Below are 6,879 nucleotides of genomic sequence, written 5' to 3'. Positions count from 1 at the left end.
CAGTACCACCACCAACTTTGCTTCATGTTGTGTGTGCTTCTGGGGCTAAATCCTGGGAAGTACTTCAGCAGTGGGACCCCAAGCACCTGGACCAGAGCCTCTGTGGCCTCAACAGTGGATGCTGCTGCCTCCTGCCCTTGCTGCCATGGGGGCCTCCGGCTGGTCTTGACCGATGGCCAGGTTTCTGAACCACACGGTTTGTGGACAGTGCTAACTGGAAATGACTGCAGTACATATATGTGTATGCATGCGTGTATGTCTCCATCATTTTACTCCAGAAATTCCAGAGATGGGCTGACGTCATTATGAAAAAGAAGTCTTCGGCCTAAGTTTAAATTTTCTGAAATAATGACACTTAAAATACCAAAGCCTTTGAAGACCTGTAACAATTTACTTTCTACAAGGTACTGCACACGTATCTGCATCCCGAGGGCGGCTATGCTCCCGTTCCACAGGCACAGCGCACACGGAGCCATTGAGTGGCCGTCTAACTCAGACGAGCTGGACTCCCCCACTCGGCAGAAACCAGCAGCACAGAATTAGCACGGCCAAGAGGACACGCCCCCAGCACGCGCTGACCGGGGTCCCGAGTGTTCCTGTGCACCCTCATCCTTGGGTCACCTCGGGACAAGGGACAGGCTTGTTTGAGGCCACTTGTAGGACGGGGCTCCACCGCCCCCATGCCCCCATCCCCTGTGCAGGCAGCATGCAGCACCCGTGAGCCTTGTCATGGCCGCTCTCTGCCCTCAGAGTCTCCCCCTTCCCCTGGCTTCACAGCAGTATTCTGGATCCAGGAGAAAGGAGTCTGGCCTCCGGAGCAGGGGGACTGTGAGGTACTAAAGAGATGAATATCGTATATTTTGTACCTTTAACCTGGCCTCTGAATGGTATGGAATTTGATATTGGTGAAGGAGGAGTGGACAATGGTGTCACGACATCTTTCATGAAGAATTGGCAGGTGGGACGAGCCCTCAACTTCCTGTCACTGGGGTCCTTCACTTCACCCTCCTCCAGGTCATCATCGTCAATCTCTCCATCGTCGATCTCTCCGTCGTTGTCCTCTTTTCTTTTCTCCTTGGCGGCCTCCACAGGCTCCCTGTCCTCCATGCCGCAGACGCCCGCCTTCCCATCCTCCCCCGGAGCCCCTTCTATCCTCTCTTCGTCATCCTCAGGCCCAGCCTTCTAGGTGTCGTCCTCCTGCGTGGCGGGGGCGGGCTCCTTGGGGACCTCCTCATCGTAATCTAACTCGTGCTTGTTCAGGTCCCTGGTGACCGACGAGGCCTTGTCCCTCAGGTCGCTGGTGCAGTCTTCCTTCCCCGGGTCCCCCTCAGCCTGCAGGGGGCTGTCCGGGCCCCCGCTTGGCTCCTGAGCCTCAGAGTACCGGTCCTCCTCGTCGGAGTGATTCTCCTCTTCCTCCTGGCTCAGTCCGGGGCGACGTTCTCCTCGTCCTCCACGTCAGAAGCCCTCCCCCCGCCCCATCCAGATCCTGCTCAGACCCACTTTCCCTCAGGATGTCATTGTCGGAGAGCCCCTGCTGCTCCACTTCTTCATCCTCTGGAGAGCAAGGGTCCCGGTCAGGGCTCTCGGCCACATCCATCAGTACCTACGGTTCTCAGCGCAAGAGCAGAGAAGGGGCCACGGCTTCGCAGGTGTTGGGGCAGCACGGAAAAGACGTCCCTCAGCCCTTCCGCTCCTCACAGGCTCTGGCTTGAGGCACGACGCAGGCGGAACAAATGGGCTCCACTACCCGAGGGGGGCGGCCACTGTGCGACGTCATCAGGCCGCGACGGTTGTCTGGGGGCCGGAGGGCCTCCCTCGCTTGCCACGGCCTCCGTCCGCTTCCTTCCAGCCTCCGTGCCGCCGTCACTGCGTAGCGGCGCCCCCACGGCGCACCTCATTTTCTCTTCTTCTTCTGGGACTCCTATAATTTGAATGTTGGTGTGTTTAATATTGTCCCAGAAGTCTCTGAGACTGTCCTCAATTCTTTACATTATTTTTCCTTTATTCTGCTCTGAGTAGTTATTTCCACTATTTTATCTTCCAGGCCACTTATCCATTTTCCTGCCTCAGTTATTCTGCTAATGATTTCTTCTAGAGAATTTTTAATTTCATTTATTATATTGTTCATCATTGTTTGTTTGCTCTTTAGTTCTTCTAGGTCCTTGTTAAACGTTTCTTGTATCTTCTCCATTCTATTTCCAAGATTTTGTATCATCTTTACTATCATTACTCTGAATTCTTTTTCAGGAGACTGCCTATTTCCTCTTCATTTGTTTGGTCTGGTGTGTTTTTACTTTGCTCCTTCATCTGCTGGGTATTTCTCTGTCTTCTCATTTTGCTTAACTTACTGTGCTTGCGGTCTCAGTTTTGCAGGCTGCATGTTTGTAGTTCCCGTTGTTTTTGGTGTCTGCTCCCAGTAGGTAAGGTTGGTTCAGTGGGTTGTGTAGGCTTCCTGGTGGAGGGGACTGATGCCTGTGTTCTGGTGGATGAGGCTGGATTTTGTCTTTCTGGGTGGCAGGACCGCATCCGATGATGTGTTTTGGGATGCCTGTGAACGTATTAGGATTTTAGGCAGCCTCTCTGCTATTGGGTGGGTTGTGTTCCTGTCTTGCTAGTTGTGTGGCATGGGGTTTCCAGCACTAGAGCTCACTGGTCTTTGAGTGGAGCTGGGTCTTAGCATTGAGATGGAAATCTCTGGGAGAGCCTTCACTGATTTATAGTACTTTGGGACCGGGAGGTCTTTGGTGGTCCAATATCCTGAACTCGGCTCTCCCACTTCAGAGGCTCAGGCCTGACTCCAGGCCGGAGCACCAAGATGCTGTCAGCCACACTGCATTAGCTGTGCGACCTGCATCTTCTCACTGAGCTTTAGCTGAGTCTGCAGCAAAAGCTTTGATAATTTTCTGAACCTGCCAGCCTTTTGTTCTGGATTATTCAAGGTTCTCTCAGCCCATGGGTGCACTGCTGGGGAAGAGGGAGGCAGCCACTGACCAGATGCGGCATGGAGCCTGGAGCCAGGCAGGGAACACACTCAAGCCCTGAACCCCTGGCTGTTTCACCTTTAGTAACAGTTTTCAACTTTGTAATATGTATTGTGCTTTCAATTAAATTTTATAAAATATATTCATCTGACATTTGGGCCAGATTGTGTGACAAGAAGCAAATGCCATGCATTATAGAGAACACCTTCAATTTACTTTATAACAGTCTAATAGTTCGTTTACTATTATTTTTGATGTTCAAATAACTGTAGCAGAAAACCAGAAACATTGAAAAAGAAGGCTAATTTTTATTTGTTTAAATCTCAAAGGATCACATTTCACAAAAGAAAGTAAAGTCAAGTCCAGGGGCCTGGTATAAGGCTCTTAGCTCTAGCAATTACTTGTTGTGTCCTCTTGGAAAAATGACTTCTTGCTTCCTATTTTTTTCTCATTTTTAAAGTGGGAAGATTGTAATAGAACCCACTCCAAAGAATACAAGGAGGAGAAATTAAATAATCCACAGCAAATGCTGGTAATTAGGAAACAATTGGTAAACATCAGCATTATTATCTGGTGTTACCATTTTGATTACACATACATGCTTTTCATTGTCATAGTTTCCTGTATGTGATTTTTTCCCCTCACCTTGGTAATATTTTGTTCAAAGGCAAGAGGATGAACAATAGATATTCATTAGCCCACAGTTTGTCTGAAAATGATCATCTTGCATTTTTGGTACGAGTTGCCGAACTTGAATAGTACTAAAGATTAAAAAAAAAATGATAAAATCGGCCTTCCCTGGTGGCGCAGTGGTTGAGAGTCCACCTGCCGATGCAGAGGACACGGGTTCGTGCCCCGGTCCGGGAAGATCCCACTTGTCGCGGAGCGGCTGGGCCGTGAGCCATGGCCACTGAGCCTGCGCGTCCGGAGCCTGTGCTCCGCAACGGGAGAGGCCACAACAGTGGAGGCCCGCGTACAGAAAAAAAAAAAAAAAGATAAAATCCAATGAATATGCAGATTATACTAGATACTAGATGGACCAAAACATATTAGAAGGACAGAGCAACAAGTTTGTTTTTCTCTTCTTTTAATTGTGCCCTATGAAGTTAAAATGTGTAACAAAGTAATTTTTTAATCTCTGAAAAGAATTATTTTATTTGCTTTTTATGACATACCAAAATTATTTAATTAACATGGAATTAGATAATTAAACATTTAATCTACATTTGGGAAATATAAGCAGAAAATGCCACTATAATTAAAAAACATGTATTATGCAATTATATAAAATATTCTATATTCTTGGTATATTACTAGGTAATTTTTGTTGTAAAATTAAACTATTGGTCCTTATCTTTAAAAGCATAGAAGCTCAGAGTGATACTGATGATACAAATGTGTAAGAACTTAGAAACAACTGAAAAAATAAGGAACTAATACCAGTGAAACAAAGTTCTTATTTGAAGTACACTCTGGTGGGATTAGACTTTATTTACTCTGAGAACTGTGATTGTATTACCTGCAGAACTGGGTGGGTGGGTATTATTGTATGCTTTGTATACTGGCAGGGTTCAAAATTTCACCACTCTCTTTTTGCCAAGGGTTATGTCTGCCTGTTTGGATTTTCCTCTAACCTCCCTCTCCCCTCACCCTGCGCGTGCGCGCACCCACACACATACACACAACCCTCACTTGTAGTTTCTGTATAGCCCATTCTTTACTCATCTTCCCAGATCTGAACTTGGATCTTACCTCTGGCACATAAATTAGCTGTGAACTCAGTCCAGTTATTGAAGCTCCATGAGCCTCAGTTAACTGGGTTCATTCACTCATTATGATAGTAACCAACTCACACAATTTTTTTGTCAAAGATATGAGTAGGTAAAATATTTAAGCTGATTTTATGAGTTTCACATCCTTGCTTTAAAATACTTCCATTAATCCAATGAACCTGTATATTCCTATAGAAAATGTTCAGGGAAAAAGGATTTCTGTGAAATCCCCCAAATGTGAGACTTTAAAATAATGTGTTTTATAAATGCATGTGTGTTATAAAATGCCTCCACCAGTGAAAAAATATTGCTTTGAAAGAAAACTCTGAAGCCAGTAAAGATTTGATTAGAGACAACTTCTTTGGGAAACTACCTGGTTTGTAAAGGTGACATTAATTCTCTTCTTACTCTCAGAAATTTGACAATACTTAAATATCTTATTTCCTTTCTATTGCTCAGAACTCTCTTGACTCATCCTCTATATTTTTTCTTTGTCCTGTTATCCCACTAGACAACAAAGCCCCTTGCACCTGAAAATCCTTTCCCTTTGGATCTGCCAAATCAAGGCCTTCTGCAAATTCCCTTTTCATGTTGCTTCTCTGAAGTTTGCAATATGCACTAGACAGAACACTAGTTGAACAACAATAGGCACCCCAGGAATAGACTGATAAATAATAGATGGACAGACAGAGAGATGGTAAAAGCTATTGACTCTTTCCTTCCATAGTTAAAAAAGGGACAAATGAGCAGGAAAGATGAACAGGGAATTGAATAAAAATTAGCCAAAATTTTAACCATTGAGCCTTTTCTTATAATTCATTAATGCCCTTATAATAGCCAAGAAATATTTTTTGTTATTTGTAATAAATATATTAAATGAGGCTAACATTATTAAATGGATTAAGTTTCAACTGCTAAGCACAAAGAGCAACTTAATTAGATGTTAGCATTGAGTAGTAACTTAATTAGATGTTAGTATTTATCATATGTAAAGATCAATGCCTCCAGATAAAATAGCTAATGTTTATATAGTGTTTACTGTGTCCTAGGCAAACTAACAAACTCTACCTAGATTAACTTACTTAATTCCTACAGAAAAAACTATAAGCAATATACTGTTACTGAGGTTAAGTGAGGTTAGAGAGATTTGTAATAGGGTAAAGAACTGTCTGAATTTATTCACTTTAGAGGTAGAAGGGTCCAGATATGGTTGCTGATCATCTGATGCTTCCAGAGCCAATGCTCTAAGCCTTTATGCTCAAAGACGTAAACAACAAACAAAGCTGGAATAAACAGCAAAACATACTTTACAAAAAGACAAAATAACTTCTGACTTGAATGGCATTTTTTATGTTAGAACATGATTAGCCAAATATAATATTGTATTAAACTATTCCTGAATCAGATATTTTTTCCATGTCTAGCAAAGGTTTTAATACAAGATATTATCCTGCTGGTATGCAGACAATTTACAAAATCAATATATTTTGTATAGTCTGTTAATAGATATTTCAGCAGAGCATTTTGTCTCATGTATGTCCAGCAACATTATTACATCTCTGAAAAAGAAGGCAAAGGTTTAAAAATATTTGATTAAGAAATATTCTTTAAAAATTGCCCTTAATTCCATGTATTTTCCTATTCATATGTTCATCTGAAAAATATTTACTTCTAGATTGTCAGTGCAAAAAGGGAAAGTGTTTTTTCAAATTCATCTCTATATCTTTCTCCAGTATTGTATTCTTATATAATTCAGATATGAAATAATTATTTTGTGGTTTCAATGTTTTAAAATATAGACATATCTACATTCATCTATGAAAAGTGACTTGTTTTTCTTTACATGTATGTAATTGGGGTAAAATTAAGTAGTGTTTTTATTTTACTTAAAGAACTTATTCAAGAAGTCATCTTTTGACAAATTCTATGCTCATTTTTTTATCCTCAAATTTCAGACTGTGTTTTGCAAACTGATTTTTTAAATAACACATATTATTTTCTTTTCCTATACCACTAGGGAAAGCCATTCTTAACAAATAGAATTGGGATTGGTATTGCACTTACATATATATACACATATTACATTTAAGACTTTAATAATATTATAAGCCTAGGTTAAGACAAAT

General features: G+C 42.2%; 1 pseudogene; it reads right to left on the bottom strand.

The window, feature by feature from the left end:
* Positions 1-1,182: 1,182 nt before the first annotated feature.
* On the bottom strand, positions 1,183-1,597 carry LOC103069607 (zinc finger CCCH domain-containing protein 18-like; annotated as a pseudogene).
* Positions 1,598-6,879: the final 5,282 nt, after the last annotated feature.

The sequence above is a fragment of the Lipotes vexillifer genome, unplaced genomic scaffold, assembly GCF_000442215.2.
Source record: "Lipotes vexillifer unplaced genomic scaffold, Lipotes_vexillifer_v1.1 scaffold280, whole genome shotgun sequence".
Classification (NCBI taxonomy): domain Eukaryota; kingdom Metazoa; phylum Chordata; class Mammalia; order Artiodactyla; family Lipotidae; genus Lipotes; species Lipotes vexillifer.
Note: the sequence above shows the minus strand (reverse complement) of the source record. Positions and strands in the feature narration are given on the sequence as shown.